The sequence below is a fragment of the Aptenodytes forsteri genome, unplaced genomic scaffold (genome assembly GCF_000699145.1).
Source record: "Aptenodytes forsteri isolate BGI_AS27 unplaced genomic scaffold, ASM69914v1 Scaffold483, whole genome shotgun sequence".
NCBI lineage: Eukaryota > Metazoa > Chordata > Aves > Sphenisciformes > Spheniscidae > Aptenodytes > Aptenodytes forsteri.
The window spans coordinates 333747-344889 of NW_008795316.1; positions in this window are offsets into that span (position 1 = coordinate 333747).

Below are 11143 nucleotides of genomic sequence, written 5' to 3' on the forward strand. Positions count from 1 at the left end.
CGGGGGGGTTTTGGAGCGGGTCGGTGTGGGGCCAGGAGCCACAGGCCATGGCCAGGCTGCAAGGACAAGCCAGTGTGCCAGCCTGGCCCGGCTCGGATGAGCCCAAAGGATGCTGCAGACAGCGGCATTGCCTGGCCAGCAATGGGGTGGTTCCAGCCTGCAGCCATGCTTCCCGGCGAGAGGGATCTGTGCGACCCCCACCATGCTTGGTGGCACCGCAACATGCAGCACTTCAGCCTCAGCAATTGCCAGTTACATTCCCAACCCTGTCTTCCTGCAGTGAGGTCGGGGCAGTGTGGACAAGCGTCCTGCAGCTCTCACAGGTGACAAGATGGGGGGGACAGCCATGAATGCTGTCTGCCCCACTGACTGCAGAGCTGGGGAGAGCCCCGGCAGCTCATAGCACAGCAGAGGCTTCCTGCGGAGGCAGCACAGGGCCGGGGCAGGAGGGAGGGGAGCAGCCGAGGAGCCCCGGGTGCAGGCTGCGCAGTGCTGGCTCTGGGAGGGGGGAGGCTGCTGGAAGGTCCAGCTGGGGAGGGGCGCAGCCGAGTCCTTCGCACCATGGGGCTCTGCCCTGCCCTGGCTGCAGCATCAGCCGTGCCCACGCTGGTGCTGCTGCTGGCCACCGCCTGCTCACCCCAGCTCCCCCCTACCCTCTTTCTCTGCTTCGTGGCTTTTGTCTAATTCCCTACGCCCCTTTCCTATTTTTCTTCTTGACAGAAGAAGCAGGCTCATGCATCTAGAGACTCCACAGCCCTTTCTTGTAGCTGTAGATTAAATTTCCCAGTGCAATGTCTGCTGGCCTCTGGCTGAGTCGGTGTGCACGGTGTCCTCCCCGTCCCCAGGAGCAGAGTGCAGTCCTGGCAGTGCCGGGCCCTTGAGAGAGGGTCTGTGCAGAGGCATGGGGTGATCCCCGCCAGCCGAGCCAAGTCAAGCCGAGCCAAGTCAAGCCAAGCCAAGTCAAGCCCTGCCAGCCCTCCAGGCCACGGCTGTGGGCGAAGAGAAGGCATAAATCTTGCCTGAGCCCAGCAGCCAAACTCTGCTGAGCATCCCCCAGCTCCTGCTTCCCTTGCTCTGTTCTGTCCTTGACCCCGGGGAGGGTGCAGCATGTGGAGGGAGCCCGACTGCTCTAATTAAACCATGTTTGCAAACTCCCATGGTAAGCATCACTAATTATAATTAGAGAGAGTAGATCTGCCTTCCCTGCCTCTTGGAGACATGAACAAGCTTCCTGCATGCCAACCAGGCTTGGAGGGCACTGAGGGCCGGCATGCAGCACTGCTTGTTGTCCCCTGGGCCAGGCATGTGCCCCAGAACAGCCCCTGTAGGGCAATGGTCCCATCGGAAGCCCTTGGGCTGGGAGTGCCAGGCCAGGGGCAGGGTGCCGTGGTGCAGCTGGCATCGACCCTTCCATCCATGCATGGCATGACTGCCGCCCCGCTCCCTCGGCACGCTGTCTTCATGCTTGAACCATTGGCCTAACGATTTCAGGTTTTTCCCCATTTTCCTGTATTATTATTTGTCGTTGTTCCCGTTGCAGTTCAGTGACCATGAATTATTGAACGTCTGCTTGCTCAGTAACTCTTTACTTCCACTTCGGCACACTGCTGCCTCACAGCCCACACGGGACGGCTGCCAGCTCCTGCCCCCAGCCTCGCCGCCTGCTGCCGCGGGACCCCTCTCTGCACTGCAGCATGCGTGGCCTGGCCCCACTCGTTGGCAAGGCTGCGGGCAAGGGGCTGCACAGGATTCCAGGTCCAGCAAAGTGCCTTTCCCTGGCTCCGCTTCGCTGGCCATAGGGGCTGGGGAAGGCCAGGAGCCGCTCAGTCATGGGAGCCCTGGGTGAGGCGTGGGATGTACTGGGATGCACTGGGACGCACTGGGGGGCTGTGTGAGCAGTGGGGTCAGCTGGCTGGAGCTCACTTGTGCCCTGAGTGGGTGTGACCCAGGCCATTAGGTGCACATGGGGCTGATTTAGGGCAGTGCTCAACACATCCCTGCTAGGTGATAAAAGGAGGAGAGGGGGTCACTGCTTCCCTGTCCAGCCTGGAGTGGGGTGGTGGGAGGAAGCTCAGCCTGCTCCTCTAGGGAGGCTAAGGGCATTCTGCAGGCTAAGCAGGTAAGCAGGGAGGGTGGGTGGGTGCGTGCGTGCGTGCAGGCAGGCAGGCAGGGTCTGGCCCTGGGACGTGATGGGTCTGCACTGCTGCCGAGGACTGCCGTGGGTGCCCGGACCACCAGCTCCCTGCAGCAGCCCGTGCGTTTGCCGTGCCAATGCTGTGTGCTGCAGCTGCTGCACCTGTGCAGGTGAGTCTGCTCTCGCTGGGCTCCAGCTCTGCTTGCTTGGGGCCAGCAGGGCTGGATCCCCCAGGGCCCCTGCAGTGCTCGCCTTTGCCCCTCCATCCTGTCTCTCCCAGGGCTGTGCTGGGGAAGGGGCTAGTTGTTGTGACTGCTGCAAACACAGCACATCTAGCTGAGCTGCAGAGACCCCAGGTGCTGGGAGACCCATTCCCAACAGCCTTGACAGCTTGCCCCGGCAGGGGCTTTGCAGCAAGTGCTTGCTGGGCAGCGTGGGTGGGCATGAGCGGGGCTTGCCCAGCATCCTGTCCCCGCTCTCAAGAGCTCTGTGCCCATCAGTGAGCAGGGACATGTTGGTGCTCGCTGAGCTGCCCCGGTGCTGGTGGCAGGACAGGGCCTGGAGCTGTGGCTGCACCGTAGCATTTGCAGGAGCAAGGAGGCTCTTGGTGGGTGACAGTGTCTGGCCAGACCATCAAAGCACGGGGAAGGCTCAGGCAGAGCCTGCTGGTGCCCCAGGGCAATGGCACAAGCAGCTGGGGATGAGCGAGGGAGGCTCTTGGCAGTGCCCAGCCCTGCCTGGGAGGACAGGGCTTTCCCGGCGCCAGGGAAATGTTTCCCTCCCCTGTGCCATGCTCAGAGTGCATCTGCACATAAACCCAGGGGAGCCTCTGGGTTTAACAGGCCCTATGAGAAGCCCTGGGTGGGAGCAAGGACGTGGGTATGCCCGGTGCCAGGCTGACCTGCACCAGCAGGAGCTGGTCCCGCTAGCGCTGGGGCAGCCAGGATGCACTGTGGCTGGAAGCTGGCTGGCACCTTGGCTCTGCAAAGCCACTGCTTTCTCCACACTGCTTTTGTGCTTAGGGCAGAGCTGAGGAATCTCTACTGGTATTGTAGGATTTCACAGAAGTGAAGAATAAAGTCTCTGAACTCCCTACAGCTGCATTTTCTGAGCACTGCAACACTCTGATACCTCTGAATCACTATTAAGCACCTGGTGCTGGGTTGTCTTTGCAACTGTGTCCCCAAATAAATCCCTTCCCCATGCTGAGCCTTGCTAGTGGCCCATTGTTAAATGGCCAGCCAACACAGTATAAGATGAAGTCATTTTTTCCAGTCATCCCGGGGGGGGGGAAATCTCTCCAACGTCCTTCTTGTAGGATGAGACTGAAACTGGGAAGCTGCAAATCCCTGTGCAGTGCACTTGCTTGGCTGTGCCCCCCTGCCCCCTAAGCAGGGGTGCTGGTCGCTCGGGGCCCTCCTCACAGGGCTCATCACGGGAAGCGTTTGCTGGCATTGAGCTGGGCCAGGCACCCTCCACTGTGGGGCAGGGCGGCCCCCAGCAGTGCCAGGGCACCAGGGATGGGGAGCAGCATCCACCCTGCTGGCTGCTGCACAGCATCAGCTCCTCCATCAGGGTGGGCCGGCGGCACCCACAGGGACTCCCAGCCTCCTCAGGCTGTCCTGGATCCACAGGCCGCGCTGGCCTCCCCCGTCGTAAGCCAGGGCAATCGCTGCCTGCTCTGCCATGCCCGGCTGGGCATCCTGCGGGGCCAGCAAGCCCCCATCCCCGCCTGCATCCGCAGCCCGCTCCTGCCTTGCGCCTGAGCCAGCGGTGCGGCTGGGCAGGGAGCCCCGGCAGGCTGTGCCCTGCACTGGCAGGCCGGGGCCGTGCTGGCTGGCATGTGCTCTGCTCTGGCCCTTTGCACTCGTGTGTGCAAGGCGCTGCCTCCAGCCTGTGTCCCGGCCTAGCTGCCCTCCGGCACCCGCGTGCTTGTCTCTGTCTGCCGCCGTCTTGCACATAAGTGGGCTCCCTGGGAGATTTGCTCAATTTTTTTCCTTTAACCTTGAAATGCAATTTCCTCCCCAAAATACCCTTTTTCCTGTAAACAACATCTCTTTAGTGAGATTACAGCAAAAATCCCTGAGCTACCGGGTCTGGCCGCTTTATCACCCGGTGAGCCCCATCCGTCACGGCTGCGTGTGTGTTCCCGGCGCCCCGCCCTTGCCGCTGGGTGATGGTCTTTTCATCATTTTTACAGATTTATTTTACAATAATTTAATTTCATCCTCAGCCCTGGGAAGACGAATTGGCCCCTGATGTGACTGGGGATTTGGAGCCAGCCTCATAAATTTGCTGCCTCAACACAAAGCTCTTTCTGGAGTCCCAACTGCAGCCGTGAGCGAGAGTCTTTAAACAACGGGGGACGGGCTGTAAATCTCGCGCAGCGGCGGAGGGGTGCTGCCAGCGCTGCTGCTTCTTCCCGAGCCTCAGCTGGGCTCGGTGGCTCCAGGCAGCTGGCAGGGCCTGGGCAGGGGCGTGGGGCAAGCAGGGCTCTGTGGGCTGCTCTGGCAGCTCCCCTGCAGGACTGGGTGCTGCTGCCCCCCCCACAGGGAGCTGCCAGTGGCCAAGTGCTGGGGCTCTCACTGCGCTGCCAGGATGCAGCCTGCCCACACGGGCACCTGCTGCTGGGAGCCCAGAAGTGGCCAGTGCCCAGGACCTACCTCCACAGGCACACGCCTTGCTTTCCTGGCTCGGCAGAGCTGGTGCTGTGCCAGGCACTGGCTTCGGGGTGGTACTGCCAGCCCTGCTGCAGAGCTGTGCTCGCTCTTGCACATCTGCGCTCGCTGCATGTGGGACTCGCCGCACTTTTGTTGCGAGAGGCTCGCCAATGTAATTAAACTCGAGTGACTCCCCTGCCCCCAGGCACAGCCCCTCGTTTCCCTTTGATTTATTATGTCGTCTTAATTTATTTAAATGAGTCTCGGTGTTTGCACAGGCTGGAAGGGTGCTGGCTGGAGCTCTAATTGCTGGAGCGAAGGGAAGGCAGCAGGAGGGGCTCCACGGCAGCTCAGCCCAGGCTAGGCAGCCACGTCCACCCCTGGGCGCGGCTGGAGCCGCAGGGCCGGAGCTGCGGGAAGGAGCTTCCCTGCCTGCGGCCACTGTCCCCTGTAGATGTGCTGCTGAGCAGGGCATGGCCGCCCGCAGGGGTGTGCGCTGTGGGGCAGGGGGCTGCAGACAGACCCCAGGCATGGGAAGCGCCTTCAGAGCAAAGGTCCCTGTGCTGGCAGAGGCTGTTTGGCTCCCGGTGCTGGGCTGCGCTGGTGCCTGGGGCTGTGCCTCAGTGGGGCTGCAACGGGAAAGGCTGAGCAGCTTTTGGGGCCTGTTTAGGGGCATCTCCCTGGGGCACCACAGGGCAGCAGCTGCCCTGGCTCTGAGCTGGCAAAGGCAGGGGGATGGCAGAGCCTGTGGGGGACCCCCTGCTTGGCACTGCTCCCAGTGTGCACAGTGACTGGGGTCCAGCCGGACCTCACCATGGTTCCTGGCTGGCATGGGAGAGGTGTGTGGGACCCCAGGAGAGCCTGTGGCACAGCTCCGAGGGGTCAGTCTGTGCTCGAGGCCAGAGGAGGTTCCTCTCCGCAGAGCCTCTCACTCCCTCCATCTGTTCCTCCTGCCTCTCCATGGGCCCTGCTCCTCTGGTCCCCAAAGGACCACCAGGCTGAGCAGGCAGCATGCCTCCTGCCTGTCCCGTTCCTGCCCGAGCACCTGCGTGGTCTCATGCCCAGCTGGGCTCTGCGCTGCCGGCCTTGCCATCCTCAACCTGTGTTTGCACAGCTGATTATTTCTGGCTCAGCGTACTGCCTTGCACTTGTCTCTGTTGAATTTCATCCTATTTTTTCCAGTCCATTTCTCCAATTTGTCAAGATCATTTTGAATTCTAATCCTGTCCTCCAAGATACTTGTAGTCCCTCCCAGCTTCATGTCATCTGCAAATTTAATAAGCGCTCTCTCTATTCCATCATCCAGGTCCTTAATGAAAACATTGAGCAAACCAGAACCAGGGCGAGCCCTTGGCCATCCAAGCAGCCCGACACTCATGCTGCGCTCGCCATGCTTGCTGCCCAAATGTGATGGGAGATGGTGCCAGAGCTTTGCCTCTGAGGCTGTGCCTCGCTGTGTCGCCCAGTTCACGTGGGACCTCTCTGCTTCGCTGCCCCGGAGCAGTGCTGGGACCACAGTGTGCTGCCGACTCTGCAGTCCCCAGTCCCTGTTGGGGGCAGGGGTGCCGGAGCTGGGACGAGGCTGGGAAGGGGCAGAGGTATGTCTTGAGGAGGGCTCCAGTGCGAGCTGCTGCTGGCCAGCGCAGTGCCAACGCCTGGGGCCGGCTGGCGGGTCTGCGTGACATCCCATGTAGCAGGGAGCCCGGTGGGGCCTCGCCAAGTGGCTGTGTGGTAAATGCCGCGGGGCCATGCCCTGCAAACCCCTGCTGCAGTGATGCCAGCGGTGCAAGGAGGGTGTGTGGAGCAGCAGTGAGACACGGCTCCGGCAGCAGCTGCTCCATCTCGGGCTGGGGCGTGCAGCAGGGACCACAGCGACAAGTGAGGTGCAGAGGGGAGCAGGCATCCAGCAGTGGCAGGGCAAGAGCCCCTCAGCCAGGTAATCGGTGCGGGCATGGGGGCAGCAGAGCAGCCCCTGATGGGGCCGTCCTCCCCCCTCGCAGCACAATGGCCACACCCTTTTCCACCGGGTGCAGGCTCTCCCCAGCCCCACAGTCTCCCTGTGCTGAGGCTGCTCCCTTGGGGGCCAGGACTGCTCCTCTGGGCTGCACACAGTGACCTGGAGCCAGGCCAAAGAGGAGCCACCCCATGTACCCCCCCCCCAGGCCACCAGCCACCTCTTTTCTTTAATTGATTGTAGAAAGCAATTTACAAAATACAAACTGCTGCCTATGCCAAGCTCTGCATGTCCAGGCATAGCTTAATTTCACAGTAAAATTTCAAATGCAATGAATGGCTTTTCTCAGCACCAGTCCATGTCCAAGCCAAGAGCTTTGCTAGCTGCATGGGCTGTGCTGAGCAGCCCAGAAATGGCTCTTGCACTGCCCTGCAGAGCAAGCAGCTCCCCAGGTCGGCTGTCACGATGGTCGTGGCAGGCCCGCCGGGGCCTTGGCTGATGCTGCTTGGGCTGGCTCAGCTGTGCGGGACCCACCGTGGCTGCAGGTCAGTCTGCAGGGAGCTGCGGGCCCTGACCCTTCGTGTAGCGAGCTGGATGCAGACCTTGCTGCAGGCATCCCATGCGATGCTGCCTCTCCACGCAGCTCTCGGGGAGGTGTCCTGGCAGGGCTGGCCAGCGCTGTGGTGGCGGGGGCTCTGCTGAGAGAGCAGAGCCCTTCATGTCAGAGTTATAATTTCATGGTCAGGGTCTAGGAGGTTTGTACACACAGATGCATTAGTTCTGCATTTAGTGATACTTGAATAATTGGTGTCACATCAATTAGATCGGTTCTTGGATACTGCAGTGATAAGTGCTGTGCAAAAGCCTCTGGGCTGGAGGATATGAGGAATCCCAATGGCGAGCGGGGCTGGCGGGGATGTCGGGTGCCGAGAGAGTGGCAAGGATACACGGTGCATTTGTCCTTTGCAGGAGAGCAGCAAGGCCTGGGGCCCTCAAGGTGGTCGGTGACTGGGGCTGCTGTGCTAGGGGGGACACTGCCCTGGCTGTGTAGCATGGGGGTGCAGGTGTGCGCTCGGGGAGGTGCTGCCAACATTGCAAACCTCTGAGCTCCTCAGTGCCCCAGTTGTCCCATCATGGTGCTCCTCTGTGTCAAGCCACTTGCTGGGTACCTAGTTCAGCACCATCTGCTGCTTCCCTCATCCCTCTGGGCTGCCATTGCAGCCCGTGGTGTGGATTTGCACACATGGTGGATTTCTGGGCACAGTGCTGCCAGCTAACAGGGAGGAGGTTCAGGTGGGTCTGGGGCAGCGTGGAGAACCCCAGGGCTCATGTGCCTGCAGTACAGATCAGCGCTGTCAGTCCGATCCCCGCTGCGGATTGTAGGCAGAGGTAATTTGCAGATGACAAATATCCCCGACAGTAAATATTTTTCCCATCCTCATCTTTCTACAAGCAGATAAGGTGGCAGCACTGTGGCAATACGGTTGCTGGAGGGAGACAAACTCTTTGGCAGTCTTAAGTCTATTGTGTCCCCACAATTATTTATAGATAAACAGAAGAAAGCCAATAAGCACAGAATGGAGCTGCACAGCTGCATTTGTCATGATGATGATGATGTTATCTCTCCCTCACACCCACACCCACACATCTCCAGTGCATGGAAACTCACTGCTGGCAACAGTTAAATCCCCATCCTGTACAAGGCAGGACAGGCTGGAGGTTTTGCCCTCTCCTCGCTGACTTGCTGCCAGTCTGTTTTCCCTCACAGTGACCCAACCGCACAACTCTTCCAGCAGCTTCTCACCCCCAGCCAAGCCGGGGAGCCACAGCACCCAGAGTGCCACAGGGTCCTGGGGTGCCCTGGGGCTGCTGCATCTCTGTTCCTGGTGGCAGCAAGATGTGGAGACCGGGTGGCCTTTGTCCTGGTAAACCAGCCCTCAGGGTGCTGGGTGCCTCGTGATGAGGGGGGTCCCGGTGTTGCTTGCGGGGAGTGTGGGACTACCTAGGTCCTCACCAGCTCATGCAGCAGGACCACAGGGTGTGGGTGCTCTCCACCGCCGGGAAGGGCATGGGGGCGAGCCTGTTGGCTTTCCCTGCTCTGTGCAGCCAGGACGTCCTCTCCAATCCCACACCGCTGCTGAGGACAGAAACGGGTGTGTTTGGAGGAAACTGTGTGAGGGATCTGGGATTAAACGATGTGGCAGGGAAGAGCGATGGAGATCACTGCTAATGAGCGCATTTCTCCAGCCCGTGAAGCAGAGACGCCGGGGAGTGAGAAACGCTGACTCCAGCATGGGAAGGAGTTGGGAAGCGCCGTGCTCTCCCTGTTTGGTGAGCACTTGGAGAGGTCTCTGAGCTTTGTGGGAGCCTGCAGAGAGGGGCCGGTGGCCTGGCAGGGCTGGACCCACCGAAGATGGGGGCAGGAAAGTTGCAGGCACAAGGCCCAGGGTGCCTCTGTGCCAGGTACCGGGGTCCTCAGGTGAGCTGTTGTTCGTGCAGCACTGGGGCCTTTGACCAGCCTGAGTCTCCCCGTGTCCCGGGATGCTGCATGGCATTGCCTGGCTCCCACTGGGGCAGAAGCCCTGCAGCTCCCCGGGGCACATGCAGTCACTGCTCCTCCCTGGGGCCAGGGGTGCGGGAGTGGTTTGCATCCCTGCCACGCACTCAGCCTTGTCTCTGTAGGACCTCCGCCCGGGAAAAGCACCAGGACGAGCTCTCCAGCTGCGGACAGCATCTGAGGCAGCAACTGGGAGCCCTTAACTGGACTGGAGAATGGGATGATTTTTCATCGCTTCCTCATAATAAGAGGACAGGAGTAAGTGACTAGTACAGTTCGTTCACTCGGTAAAGATTTATACAATCACTTCATCCGGTAATTGGTATTCTGGGGAGAGAGGGAGCTGCAGCTCCAGCATCCGCCTCTATTTGTTTTCTCTGTCTTCCTCTCTTTCTCTCCCCGTTTCAGAATGAGTAATTCTGTCCCTCACAATCCCATTTAAACAGAGCATTTGTGGAGTGAATAATTAGTTACATTCAATTAGGTCTCACGCGTTCTCCCTTCTCACTTTGGGGGACAGACGTGCTAATGAGATGGCACGTCTGACATGCGGGAACAGGCATTAAACACGCTGCCTGCCAGCAGGGAGAGGTCAGCACTGGGAGACGCAGGGAGCCAGAGGGACCAGCCCACTGCCGTGGGGCAGTCGTGGGGAGACAGTCCTTTGGGGGCCATTTGGGGCCAAAGGCTCAGTGTCTGTGGCCCACATGATGCCAGCCCTCTCCACCGGCAGGACTGGCAGGGCCAGCAGGAATCGGGGTCATGTCTGTCCCCAGGGCAGGGTGTTCACTGGGCTGGTGCTGAGGGAATGCTGCCCAGCCCTGGGACCATCCTGCGGGCACTGCCGGGAGCATCATGTCCTGAGAGGGAGAGCTGCTGACATGCTTTTATCTCCCTTATTAAACCTAACATTAGGTTTTAAGAGGAGTCTTAAATAATGTGCCACTGCCTTTACAGTAAAAGTCTCTCCGTGTTCCAGCTGTTCCTGGCTCTGGGATTTATGGCCTTTCTTATGCCACGCTGCATGCGCTTGGGTGGTGGCGGGTCACAGGCTGCAGCTGCTCTCCGGACCTGGAGCCTGTGCTGGGCTCTGTGCTGCTGCAGGCCAGTCCCATGCCAGCGAGTCAGGGCCCACAGCAGCTTTGTTGCTGTTCCCCCCCTCCCGCCCCCCCAGCGCTGCCCTGCAGTGAGACAGGCCCCACACGGTGCATGTGGTGATGGACTGGCAAGGTGAGGTGCACTGAGCCTGCCTGCTGCAGGCAGCCCTGCATGTACACTCAGTCCCCTGCGATGCAGGGTTGAGGTCAGGGCATGGGTGGTGGGGCCGTGTTGGACTGGAGCCCATGTGCTCTCTCCTCACAGGCAGGGGTCAGTGGGTGGGAGCTGTCACATTGCCCGGCAGCCTCAGGGAATGCCGACTGCAGATGCGGGAGGAGCACACCCAGGCTCAGGGTGTGCTGGAGGCTGGGGGACAGCGTAGGGAGGGTCTGGGGCCATGGCAGGCATCAAGCACAGCTGATGGTGTCTCTTCCCTTCCCTCCTCTGGTGGGAGCATCTGTCCTGGAAGCACCTGTCCCCAGAGTGTCCCTCCCAGGAGCATCGGTCCCAGGAGTGCTGGTAGGCATCAGTGAAGCGGGGAGGCCTGAGGAGCGGCTGGCAGGGGCTGCGGGCTGTGCTGCTCATGCACATTGGGAGAATAATAAAGTTTAATTACAGCTTTTTGGAGCACAATCGAGCCCAGTCGTTCCCCCCGCAGCACCGTGGCGGGGCCGGGTGTGGAGCCGTGCGGGCCGCGGCAGTGGCCTCCACGGGGATGGCTGCATGCGGCGGGGCCGGCC